We start from the raw sequence: 12211 nt of genomic DNA on the forward strand, positions 1-12211 counted from the left end.
ACTGTACTTGATGTGTGTGAGGGGGATTCGACTCTCACATCAGGGGAATTATCGAGGTGTGATTGAATTACGCCCGCAGGTCTCTAAGAAGTAGAAGCGGCTGTAGTGGCCAGGTTCCTCACTGCCCTCTCCAACCCCCATTTCCTTTCACCACATACCAAGACACCCTCCCAGTTTGGGACTTTAATCAGAGCCTCAGGATATCCATCTAAATCTCCAGGGAGGGAGGGAGGTATAGAGAAACAGAATGAAGGAGAAGAGACAGCAAGTAGGAGAGGAACACATTAGGGATAGGGGTTGGTTTGAAAAGGGGGGGCAGAGGTGGTTGATTGAGTTGGGGGGCTTTCTAGTGTTCCTCACTGTTGGGTTAATCAGTTGTTTGCACTTCACTGAATTTCATAGGTACTTCACTGAATGTTAGGCACACCGGTACACTGCGGCGAAGGAGTCCCTGGGAGACCGGACTCCCTGGTTAGTTATGGCCTCCTGCAGCTTCATAATGAGATGATTGTCATGATGGTCCTGGATAGGTGTTCCTGTCTTTATTGCCCTCATGGAGGCACATTATTGTTTGTCTTCTATCCAGAAAGAGGTTAATGGCATGTTCTGTGGGGTTTGGGTAAACATTTCCCAGTACAGCTCACAGCGAGGGGTCAGTCCTGCAATCTTAGGCTGAGCGCAGCCTGCATACAGAGGGCTAATAAAGATGTTCTTCTGTCTTTCTGTGTGTGTGTGCGTGTTGATGCATGTATGAGACAAAGAGAGGGAGAAAGAGAAAGTAAGAAGAGTAGGAAGGAGACTGGGACAGACAAAGGCCGGGAGAGGTGACACTTCTGGATAAGCCTCACTGTCATTGTCAAGTCCTGATGGTTTGAGATGCTCTCTTGTATAATGCGGCGTCCTCACTAACACTTAAAGGTCCATTTTCAATAAAGCTTTGGAGCACAGAAAATGCTGGATTTCATGTATTTCACTCCCAGGTTTACCATGGTATTTTGAAAAGCTTCCTTCAAATAGTGTCTACAGATGTGACTGGTACTTGATAATATACCAACTCAAAAATCAAGGGGATGGTGAAAGGAGCTGTGTGCATGTGATTCTGACGAACTCTTGTCTCTGCGACCAATTGGCTTTGGTCTGCAACAGACAAAGCCAGAGCATTGTGAGGGAAGAGGTGGCAAGAGCTTCCCAACTCTTGTCCTATCTTGCCAGTTTTGTTGTCGGCCTGCTACATTAGGGTCTTCTGAAGGGTGTTTGAGAGACGGAGAAATCAGTGCAAAAGTTTAGGGTTGCATTTTTAAGCAAGACATTTGTCTTAATTTGATAACGATCTTCTCTTCACGAACTGATCCCAGATCATGACGGTTGAAATCTCTCAGCCAGGGTGCTGTAATTTTACTTTACTTCCATTGTTACAAACCGTATTTGTCTCACTTTTCCTGCACAGTGCAGATATTTCCATATTAACACTGTGTGTGCATTTCACAAAAGGAGGAGACTATAGGCTTAACAGTGAGACAGAGAGGAGTCAGAGATATTTGTGTCTGTGGTCTCAGCAGGAGGCCATGACTCTTACATCATCTCCAGATTGGCTGTGAATCTTACATTTTCCATAATTCACATTACTTTATTTACTAAGTCTTATACTGTGTGCACCGCATTTGAATTGCCACCAGGCAAGCCGGCTGAAGCGAGCTTTGTTTACATTGTTTGATTAATTGCATGTAAAGAGCATAATGAGCTCTTGATGTCCTGTGAATCTGATCCTGCTGCTACAGTTTGTACAGTAAATGTAATCAGAGATTCAGCCTCTTGCCCTTGGTGCGCTCGTAGAGCTGTTGTGTTTATGTGCGCATTCAGCACATTCCCCGAGGGGAGCATGGTACTGTATGTGGACAGGTTAGGTCATGCCTGTGAATGATTTCTCCCCGGATCTGATAGACTTGAACCAAATGAACAACGCATTCACATTTCTACATCAAGACAGTTTGTATTAAGCTACAGGTAAGTTGTTGATCACAGAAAAAAAAGTCCTGATGACCAAATACTTTCCTTTGTATGCCCATAAACTTCATGGCAAGCATTATATTTTCTTTTGTGTAAAGCCATCTGGCAATAAAGACAGCAAGAAAGTATAAAGAATATTTGCAATTGCAGCAGCAAAATGTTATTTACAACTGTTTGCCAAATAGCTCCCAACATGCTGCCATTGGAGCTGCGAACCTTCAAATGAATGCTGCTCTCTCTTTTCAAGGCCATGCAGCTTTCTCCTCTCAGGCCAATTAGCTCCTGGTGTTTGCATGTAACAAGCATGCTAATTGGGTGCTACTGAAGCCCGAAAGCCAATTATAAATTTCGAGGAAAAAAGATTCTTTGTCTCTCATTCACTTGCGCTCTCTACTTCTTCCTGGCTAATCATATCTCTACCACTTTCACTTCCACACTTCTTTTTCCACACTTTCTCTGTGGAATGTGCTGAGTGTGGGGTGGCGCCCCAACCTTATACTTGTCATTTATGTAGATGCTTCTATGGAGGGATGTACATTTCTTGGTTTCTGAGTGAGAGTACCGGCAGCACCTGACCCCTGTAATGAAGACGAGGCAACCAAGCACACCAGAGATAGAACAGAGAAGATAGGAGGGGTAAAATGTACCAGCTCTTTCTGAAGTGTTTCTATTCAAGTTTAAAAGGGAAAGCTTGAAAGTATCAGCTTCCACCAAAGTGAGTTGCAAAATATTTGGGTTTCTCACACTTTTTCCTTCTTCTTCCATGCATGAAAAGTGCAGAAAATTGACTTCAGCGGGTGTCACACAAAATGGGTCAGGGGAAGACTATGCAATACTAGTATTATGTGTCACTAAGCATACTGCCATGGACCAATGCATCCGTGTTCTTGACACCCTCTCCCCGCATCACACCACAGATGCGGCCACCGTAGACCTGCCATATGTCTTTGTCTGTGTCTCAGTGCATGCTGAGAATAAGCAGCATTTTTCCTCTTGTATTTACTCTCCTAAAATCACACATGCCATAGATAGGCTGTGAGCATGAATATGTAACCAAAAAAAAGTTAAATTTGTGTAAATATTCTCCAACAAATACTTTATTTTAACATTTATTAAAAAGTGACATCTATACAATGACTTCTCAGGGGAGGTGGTAAGAGATGCACACATCAGACATCAGTGTTTCCCACAGAATGACTGAATGATTTTTCTGGGACTTGATTAGCAGCTACGTACAGCGTGCTAACCTCAACAGCCCAGCTGTAGTTTAACGTTAACATAGCTATAGCTAGGCTCCTTGCTTGCTAATAACTTATTAGTTTATTTATATTTAACTTATTTGAAGGTGGGTCTCTGAGATAGACTAACTCATCAGAGTTAACTTGAGTGCATGAGAAATTTGTGCATTGGTGTTCGCAATACTACCCGTTCAACTCCGGATTGATTCAGTGCATGATCATGTTTTGATTTACATCGTAGAAGAGGAGCTGTTCACAGGATGGGTCCAATGTTAGTAGCCGGTTTCACACTGATTATTTTTCGAGAGTACTGAATCACAATCAGAAAGAGCTTTATTGCCAAGTTTTTTACACATACAAGGAATTTGCTTTGGTGATGAGGTGCTACACATAGACAAACATACAGTTTACATAAATAATGTAGAAATATATAAATATGGATTAGACAATGCAAGTTTATAGAATAATAAGAGAATAGAGAAAAATAATATAACTATTTGCAGAAGAAATACGTGTTGCAATGGAAGAGAGTATTGTGTACATAAATATAAATTGACAACATAAATTGACAATATAAAAATATACAACAACAAAGATTAACAATTAACAAAAAATATGTGCAGTGTGCCAGGTTTGTGCGTGATATGAAATAAAATAATATTTACATGTGCAGAGACAGTTGTATTATTTTAAAAGGGGGGAGTGTCAGTGAGGGACCCAGGTCTTCTTGATGAGGCTAGCTGCTGATGGGAAGAAGTTGCTTTTGTGGCGAGAGGTTTTGGTCCTGATGGTCAGCAGCAGGGCTGTGCAGAGACCTTTGGAAGGGCAGGTGCTCAAAGTATAAAAGGGGCACATGGAACAAGGATTTAAATAGGACTGTTCTCAAAATATTGATACAGAAATATATTGTTATGTATTCTTTGATTATATGTGTATACAGATGCTTCTGTATCTGATACATCAACAAATGCTGTGACACAGTTTTGAAAAAGAAACACAGGGAATACCCAGATCTAGCTTTAAAACACGGAGGGCTGACATAACTTACAGGGAACAGTTGCTGTTGAGGGTTGCTGGGGATGTTGCTGCTGCTGCTTTGGTTGCTGCTGATACTACTGTGACTAGAGATATTATAACAAACATAGGAGATATATAAGCTGATGAAACAAATATGTGACCATGACAAGATGTAAAGATTGCTAACAGTATTTGGGATCGGCTCACTATGACTGACCTGCTGTAGTGCTGCAGCTGCTGCCAAGGCTGACTGCTACGAGAAAATAAGAGGGAGACGCTCACAGAGACTGCTGCACACCGAGAGCTGCAGGGACAGGAAATAACATTCCAGGTTCAAAAAAGTGTGGGAAATAATCTGGGAAGGAAACAGTACTGGGAGAAAGGACTAGGTTAGCCAAGGCAGGGGTAAGAGTGAGACAAATCTATAGACAGGTGTGTGTGTGTGTGTGTGTGTGTGTGTGTAGGCAATATTGTGATAATGATATGATTATATATTGCATTGTGAATCAGAGATATATATTGGATTTTGATTGACTATATGTCTAATCATAAATCTAAAAATATGTGTGTGTGTTCTTTCTGTTGGCCCATAATAACCATGACAGAGCACCATTTACCTTTCACATTAAAATTTCATACATTTGTCTGAAATCTAATAGGGCCTTCTTCTTCAGTCTTTACTTTGATGTCAGGTATATTATTTATTTTATATTGACACTGACATTATTGCATGTATTTCCAGTTATTTAGTTCAAATAATAGGTTTGCTATCAATTCAAATACTGTTCTGATTTAAATGAAATGAAAAGGGATGATAAGTAGGCTATAATTCGGAGGAATAAGTAATAAACCTGTTTTACCAAAGTTGTTATAATTATTTTAAGGCACACTACGTTTTTTAATTTAATAAGTTACTGTAATAATCCTAGTTGGAGTGAAAGGTTTTTAGTCAAATTATATAAAAAAATACCAGACCTCACGACGCCCGTGAAACTTTTCTCCCTCAAACAGCAAGAACGAAGTGAACAGAGCAACTTTTGTTTATCTGTGTAGAAGCAACGTTAGCTGTCGGCGCAGTGTTAGTCGGCACGCAGCAATATACAACTACTATGCTGCTCTCTTTGCGTCTTTCTTGTAAAATACATCCAACAACCCACAACAAGCACGTTGAGGCAAACCCCTCTTACCGGCGGGATCGCAGGTGTCCTGTAGGCAGAGCTGCTGAATCACTAACGGTGTGTGAACGGGAGGGTTCGTCACGGATGAGGTCATCAGGTGAAAGGTCATAATGTGGGTCATTTTATTTACTGCGAAATTATTTTTACTAATAGTTTTATTCGGCAGGCCTTCACAAAAGGACCTTTACAAATTTAAAAATTAATTAATTAATTAAATTTGTCATTGACAAAAGGGCACTTTGGACATCAAAGGGCAAAAGGGCAGGTGCTCAAGCACAGAGGAGGTGAGGATGGACTCAATGATGGCGGTGTAGAAGTGCACCATCATTGACTTTGGCAGGCTGAACTTCTTCAGCTGCCGCAGGAAGGACATGATGTTCAACTCCCACTTGAGGTCCTAGGAGATGATGGTGCCCAGGAAACGGAAGGAGTCCACACTGTCTTCAAAGCGTTGAGCTCCAGACTGTTCTGGCTGCACCAGGTCACCAGATGGTCGATCTCCCACTTGTAGGCGGACTCATCCCCACTTGAGATGACTTCAGTAGCTTGACAGACTGGTGACTGGAGGTGCAGCTGTTGAGATACAGGGAGAAGAGAAGGGGGGAAAGAACACAGCCTTGAGGGGAACCGGTGCTGATGGCCCTGGAGTCCGAGACATGTTTTCCCATCTTCACGTGCTGCTTCCTGTCCGTCAAGAAGTCTGTGATCACCTGCAGGTGGAGTCAGGCACGTTCAGCTGGGAGAGCTTTTCCTGCAGCAGGGCCGGGATAATGGTGTTAAAAGCAGAGCTGAAATCCACAAACAGGATCCTGGCATGGGTTCCTGGGGAATCCAGGTGCTGGAGGATGTAGTGAACGGCCATGTTTACTGCATCATCTACAGACCTTTTGGCTCTGTAGGCGAACTGCAGAGGGTCCAGGAGTGGGTCTGTGATGGATTTTAGGTGGGACAACACATGGCGCTCAAAGAACTTCATAATCACAGAGGTCAGGGCGACGGGTCTGAAGTCGTTTAGTCCTGTGGTCCTTGGTTTTTTGGGGACAGCAATAATGGTGGAGGCTTTGAAGCAGGCTGGCACATGGCATGTCTCCAGTGATACTGCACCAATATGCTGGCTCACTGCGCTGCTTTGCGAATACGACATATTGGCTGATATTCTTTCTGCCTTTATTGTGAGATCTCTCTAGGAAAGCGGATATTGCGTTTGTGAGAGAGAGAGAGGGAGCAAGCGAGCAAAGGGATTGGGGGTGCTGAGCAAATATCTGCGCTGCAAGCAGCTATACAATGAAATACGAGTTTATGGATTTTAAATAGTAAAAAGAAATCGAAAATCAATATCTGGCTGTCAGTGCTGATATTGTGGCGGGCCGGCACAAATAAATCAATGTATGGGAAACACTGCACATGCATACAAATAAACATGTGTGTGTGTGTGTGTTTGTGTGCGCATGATGCAGCATCAGGGCATCTTATCAGAGGACATACTGAGCACCACTCCAGCGGGTCCTCTCCTGGACAGACATGCTGCAGTTTAAACTAATTACTCAGGCCACACAGGGCCTTTACCCATTCTTTTAAGGGACAAATTGCGTTCTGTTGCTGATCAATTTGTCCTCCGTGCCAGATTTGTCAACCTCCAGTACCCCTCAGCGGTTGCCATTATGTAGCAAAAAAAAAGGCTCGGGCACTGGACGTGAGAACTCTGCAAAGGCTCCCCCTGCTCTCCTCATCATCAATTATGTCTATATCATTTTCTTTCTGCTGCCCGCTTTAGAAAAGAAATTAAAAAGGGCCATTGTTTTTCTAATCCCCCTGGGATGAAAGCATTTACTACGCTGCTGCACCGTGCACGGCCATCCTGCCGATTAGGGAGTGAATGGAATCACAATCTAGGGATGCACTCTGCATTGTCTCCTATTATGTGGCTGGTGGCCCTGAATATTGTGCAAAAATTAATTTCGTTCCATCTGATGGGATTTTCAACCTTGGAGAGTGCAAAATGTTAATCCTGGCAGGCAGTGGTGGTGGACATCATGGAATGTCTGGCCTTTTTTACTGGCGAATGTGGACAGGGCACAAATATAGTTGATTGTGAGAGAGCCCTTAACTAGCCCATAAAGATGACAAGCCAGAGGCACTGGACAAATGAGCAGGAGAGATAGTGCTTTTTAAAGGCAGCTGGCCAGGAGAGTTTTGGTGTTCAGAGGATGACAACAACCAGGACCATTTGTCCTCTTGATCTTGAACATATACTGCAATACAGTATAACAGGCTGGCGCCCAGGGGTGCATCTCCCATACAACCACGGAAGGTAGTAACTATCATGGTACATAGTTACCTCCATAGTTTAAACTAGGGTTTTGGGAAATGGTTGCATCGCATCTGCATAGTTCCAACCACGGAAGTTGCTACCAAAGTTAGCAATGATGCTTTTGGGAAAAGCCCCACAGGTTGTTCAGGTGAAAAATACCAGCCTCAATTTATTCAAAGATGGATTTGGGAATAAAATTCCAGTCACAAACACAAGTCATGACTTCCTGAAAGGGCATTCTGCTCTTGAAAGATTAGAGTCTGTGTGTCATCTGTTCATTCAATTATTTCATTCAATCTGGAAAAATGGCTCTTTTGAAAAGGACTATTAGTCAGAGATAACAACCTTAAATCTCAGGTTGATCAGTGATGACAGACAGATGATAGCCTGTTATGAACGTTGCGAAATGCACTAATGTGATATCACGTGATGGCATATAAATAAATGGTGTATAAGCAATCCAGCCATTTGCATGCCATGTCTATGCATTTTAAGCTTTAATGGTGTGTTCATATAGGAAAGCTAAGCAAATTTTCACCATTAATTGAGCTTACAAAAGTGGTATGAACCCAAAAAAAACAGATTTTGCTTTGATTTAATTGCAATAAATGGCTTAAAAGGATACGGAAATAACAACCTCATGATGGCGATTTGTTAAACGTCTGATGTCCACAAGATGACAAGCAAACAACTTTTAAAGTGCTTGGTTAAAGAAAGGCGGTCGGATGGATCAGGGCTATGCTTGTTTCATACAACAGTACAATAAACAGCTGTAATCAGTTAACAGACACAAATTTTCAGGTAGTCAAACTGACTAGCTTACTTTTTTCCAAGCAAATATGAAGTCATTATCGATCTCTGAGTGACCACAGACAGCTACAATAAAGACAGTGGAGGATGGTGGATAACTGCTGCACTTCGGTTGCAGTTCAGGGTGTTTGTTCATCCAGAAGCCCTGGCTCTGCCCCCAGCTTTCTCCTCCAGAGCTCCTGGGCACTCAGAAGCTGTCAAACAACGGCCTGGTCCTCCCCACACAGTACATGCATTACACGCAAATTTTGCATATTCACGTAATTTGCAGATAAGTTGCTTCGCTTTCTGTGAGTTTCATGAGTTTTGCAGTCAGATGAACTTCATCAGGTGTCCTTCATTGTCATGGTACAATTCATAGTTTTCATGTGATGTCACATTCCAAGGAAAACGCTCCCTTGGAGGGCAAAAAAGAGGTTATTATTTACCGCTGCCCGCCAACCAGGAAGCAAGTGATACACTGTTACTTTTAGTTAGTTACTTTTGCGATGCTGGATGGTTGTTGTGCTTTCGTATGCACTAATCAACGAGGAGACAAGCTTGAGCTGTGTTAGTTAAGGGATTCCCTACAAGGTAAACGTAAACATTACCACAGTTGAACAATGGCAGCGACCTGGCGGTTTTTAACGGCGGAAATACGGCAGTAGGTGCTGTATATGGATTGCAAGTGCCCAACACTTGCAGTTTGTGTCCATATCTTTCTTTTTCTTGAGTTTTTAAACAGCTGCAGAAATTGAACGGCTTTTGTGGCGTCTCTACGGGGGAGTCCGATGTGAGCCGCTCTTTTGGTCCGTGGTTTGCCCTCCAAGTCACCGCGCATGTCACATGACTGAAAACTATGAAAAGTCAGGTGTCCTTCGGCATCATGGTAACCAGTGGTGGAAAGGAAGGAAGTACAAATACTATATAATATGGTTTTTTTTTTCCATATTTGTACTTTACTTGAATATTTTTTGTTGTTGCAACTTTTTACTTTGTCTTTGCTACATTTCTAAGGCAAATAACGACTTTTTACTCCATTACATTCTGCATAAGACATTGTTACATTATTAGCATGCAGAGCACCTGAGTGGAGCAGCATTCAAAAAAATAAGATGTAAAACTGATAAAGCCAACTCGGTTCGAATCAACTTCGCACAGCTGAAGTGAAACCAGCATACTCACTGATAGTAACCTCTCTCACGCAGAGCCGGAAGGCTCCGTCTCACTCTCATGTCGAAGGTGAAAATGAGTGTTAATGTTTACTTTTTAACTCTGATGAGAAGATGAAGCGGGACTATCCTTCTGGACACGAGAAGAGAAAAAACTCCATGAGAGTGACTTTTGGGAACAGCAGTCATGTAAACATGTGTTCCCTCCTCTTAAAGTCTGATGTCAGCAAATAACAGTAATTTTAGGTTAATGTGTTAGCTGCAGTGAATCTCTCTACTCTGTCTGTCCTGCTAACCCTGCTGGGCAGTGCACCTCTTGTCTGTCTGTTTCTTGGTTGCTTGCCAGACTGTGGCTGAACAATGTTAAAGTGAAATACAATAACTATTTATCTCTTTTGATAAACGTGGACTAGGCATGGTGTTTACAAACTGTAGCTCGGAAAAGATAACGGTAAATGCGTTCATATGGGTGTGTACATAATGAAACTTGAACATTACAGCAAGAAACATCTGTGGGACCAGTCCAGACACAGATGTGATGGCACTCCTGATACATCATTTGAAAACAGACGGTGATTATCTGTCTCTCAGTAAAGGTTTAGTTACAACTCTGGAAAATGCTAGATAGAAAGCAAGGAATTCATATTGACTATTGACTATTAAAATGCTGATTAGCTGGACAGACTGGGCAATATGGATGCACATTTCAAATAGTATTTTATATTTGAAAATGTATTGAAGGAAACCTGGGGGAGCCAGTTTGAATGGGCCTGATGCAGCTAATAACATTAATATATAGAATATATCGATAATTTACAGGGGCTATGCTTAAGTTTGTCAGTAGGGTAGATGTGGGATGGTCAGTACAAGAACAGTTGATCCACATCCCACCTCAGCCAGTACTAGCACAGACTCAGTCCAGACATCTTCAGCAGGTCCCACAGATCCAGGTGAAATACAGGCAGCCTCAGCCAAGCACATACAGAGATGCACAGCCAGCATCAGATACAAGCAGCTCAGACCCTTATTGATCAGTTGCTGCTCCACCAAATAACCCAGAAGATTGGCCCCCAGTCTTTGCGGTGTAAGGTGTGACCGGCTCTGTTTTTGCACTGTGCGTTGCAGCCAGTTTGTTACCGAGCGGAAACATAACTGGTAGAGTTTTGCAATATAAACATTTAAAAACTGAAGCCAGCCTTACTTTGTTTGGGACTGTGAGCTGCACGTTATCAGTGGCGCTGAAGTTAACATCTCTGTGGATTTTTTTGTGAGAGTTCTGCCTGATCACAAGTGTTTCAGTTGATTTTGGTTTCCACCTCCTTGTCTCATCCTAACATACAGTTTATCAGACAGTCTGACAGCAGGCTAATCCTCACCACAATATTGGAAACTTGTACTCTTGCGAATCAGTTTTCCTTATTGTGATTCACTGTATGTGACAATGCTGTATTCAGTGAATTTAAAAAGATAGGTTGTTCTTTATAAGGTAAATAGATTAAATTTTTACTTTTGATTAGGCCTACTTAAGTATTTTTAAAACCAGGTACTTTTTTACTTTTACTTGAGTATGTTTATACTAGATGACTTACTTTTACTTCATTACATACACTCTTGACATGACATGACAATTCACTTTCAGTGCATGTGCATGGTGAAAAAAAGGTATTCTACAAACCAGCAAAAACGATATAAAATTTGTTTGGTTTGCTTGTTTATTTGATTACTCATTTCAATATGATAACCAGAATAGTCTTTTTTTTTGATGCATACAAAAAATGTATTTCAGACTGAATGAAATATGATGATTAGAAAGACCTTCCCATAGGACACAGGTTTGAATTCTGTGCTAACAAAATTTCTGAAAGCAAGAAGCTGAACTTGAAAGATTGCTGTAACAAAAAGGAAAAAAGTATAAAACAAGATGATAGAACTTTTTAAGATGAATCTTTGATTGACAAAATGAGAATATCTTTACAGTATTGCTTGTATTCTAAAATACTGAAAGATGTACCACAGGTAATGATTTTGGAAAGATGAGTGCCTCACAGGATGGATTTTGTTTTAATATGTGTGGAAAGCTTGTAAGCTGAACATTTCCTTCACACCCTTCCTCTGACACATTCACTATCTTTCCCTCTCTGACAGGTGGAGTTGGACTCTGCCATGCATGCTCTCCTGTGCTAATTTATCCACTTCTTTAGCTGTAATGAGGCAGAACTGGTAAATGTGGGGACAGCATTGTTAACATTGCTGCTTCACTGGGGAAGAGGAGAGGGCTGACAAATAGTGGAAAGGGATGGAAATGAGGTCTGGGTGCTGTCATATACCTCCAAGAATGATGCTTTCAGTCATTTACTCGAGCTGGATTGCTGTCTCTTAGTTAGGCTGCACGCTGGCATTTCCTAAACCAATTAAAAATCAAAGTTTCTGCTGCATCAAGATCAGCTGTTTGGCAATAACAGCGGGACAAAAAAAAATCAAAAACAAACCAAAAATGAA

At 41.7% G+C, this 12211-nt stretch overlaps 1 protein-coding gene across 7 annotated transcripts in view; it reads left to right on the forward strand.

Annotated features, from left to right (window-relative positions):
- Positions 1-12211, forward strand: part of celf6 (CUGBP Elav-like family member 6) — a 136930-nt gene that overhangs the window by 10493 nt on the left and 114226 nt on the right. The gene's annotated exons all lie outside the window — the stretch shown is intronic.

The sequence above is a fragment of the Micropterus salmoides genome, unplaced genomic scaffold, assembly GCF_014851395.1.
Source record: "Micropterus salmoides isolate LMB-PRFRI ecotype aquatic unplaced genomic scaffold, ASM1485139v1 Ms_hic_scaffold_6, whole genome shotgun sequence".
Classification (NCBI taxonomy): Eukaryota; Metazoa; Chordata; class Actinopteri; order Centrarchiformes; family Centrarchidae; genus Micropterus; species Micropterus salmoides.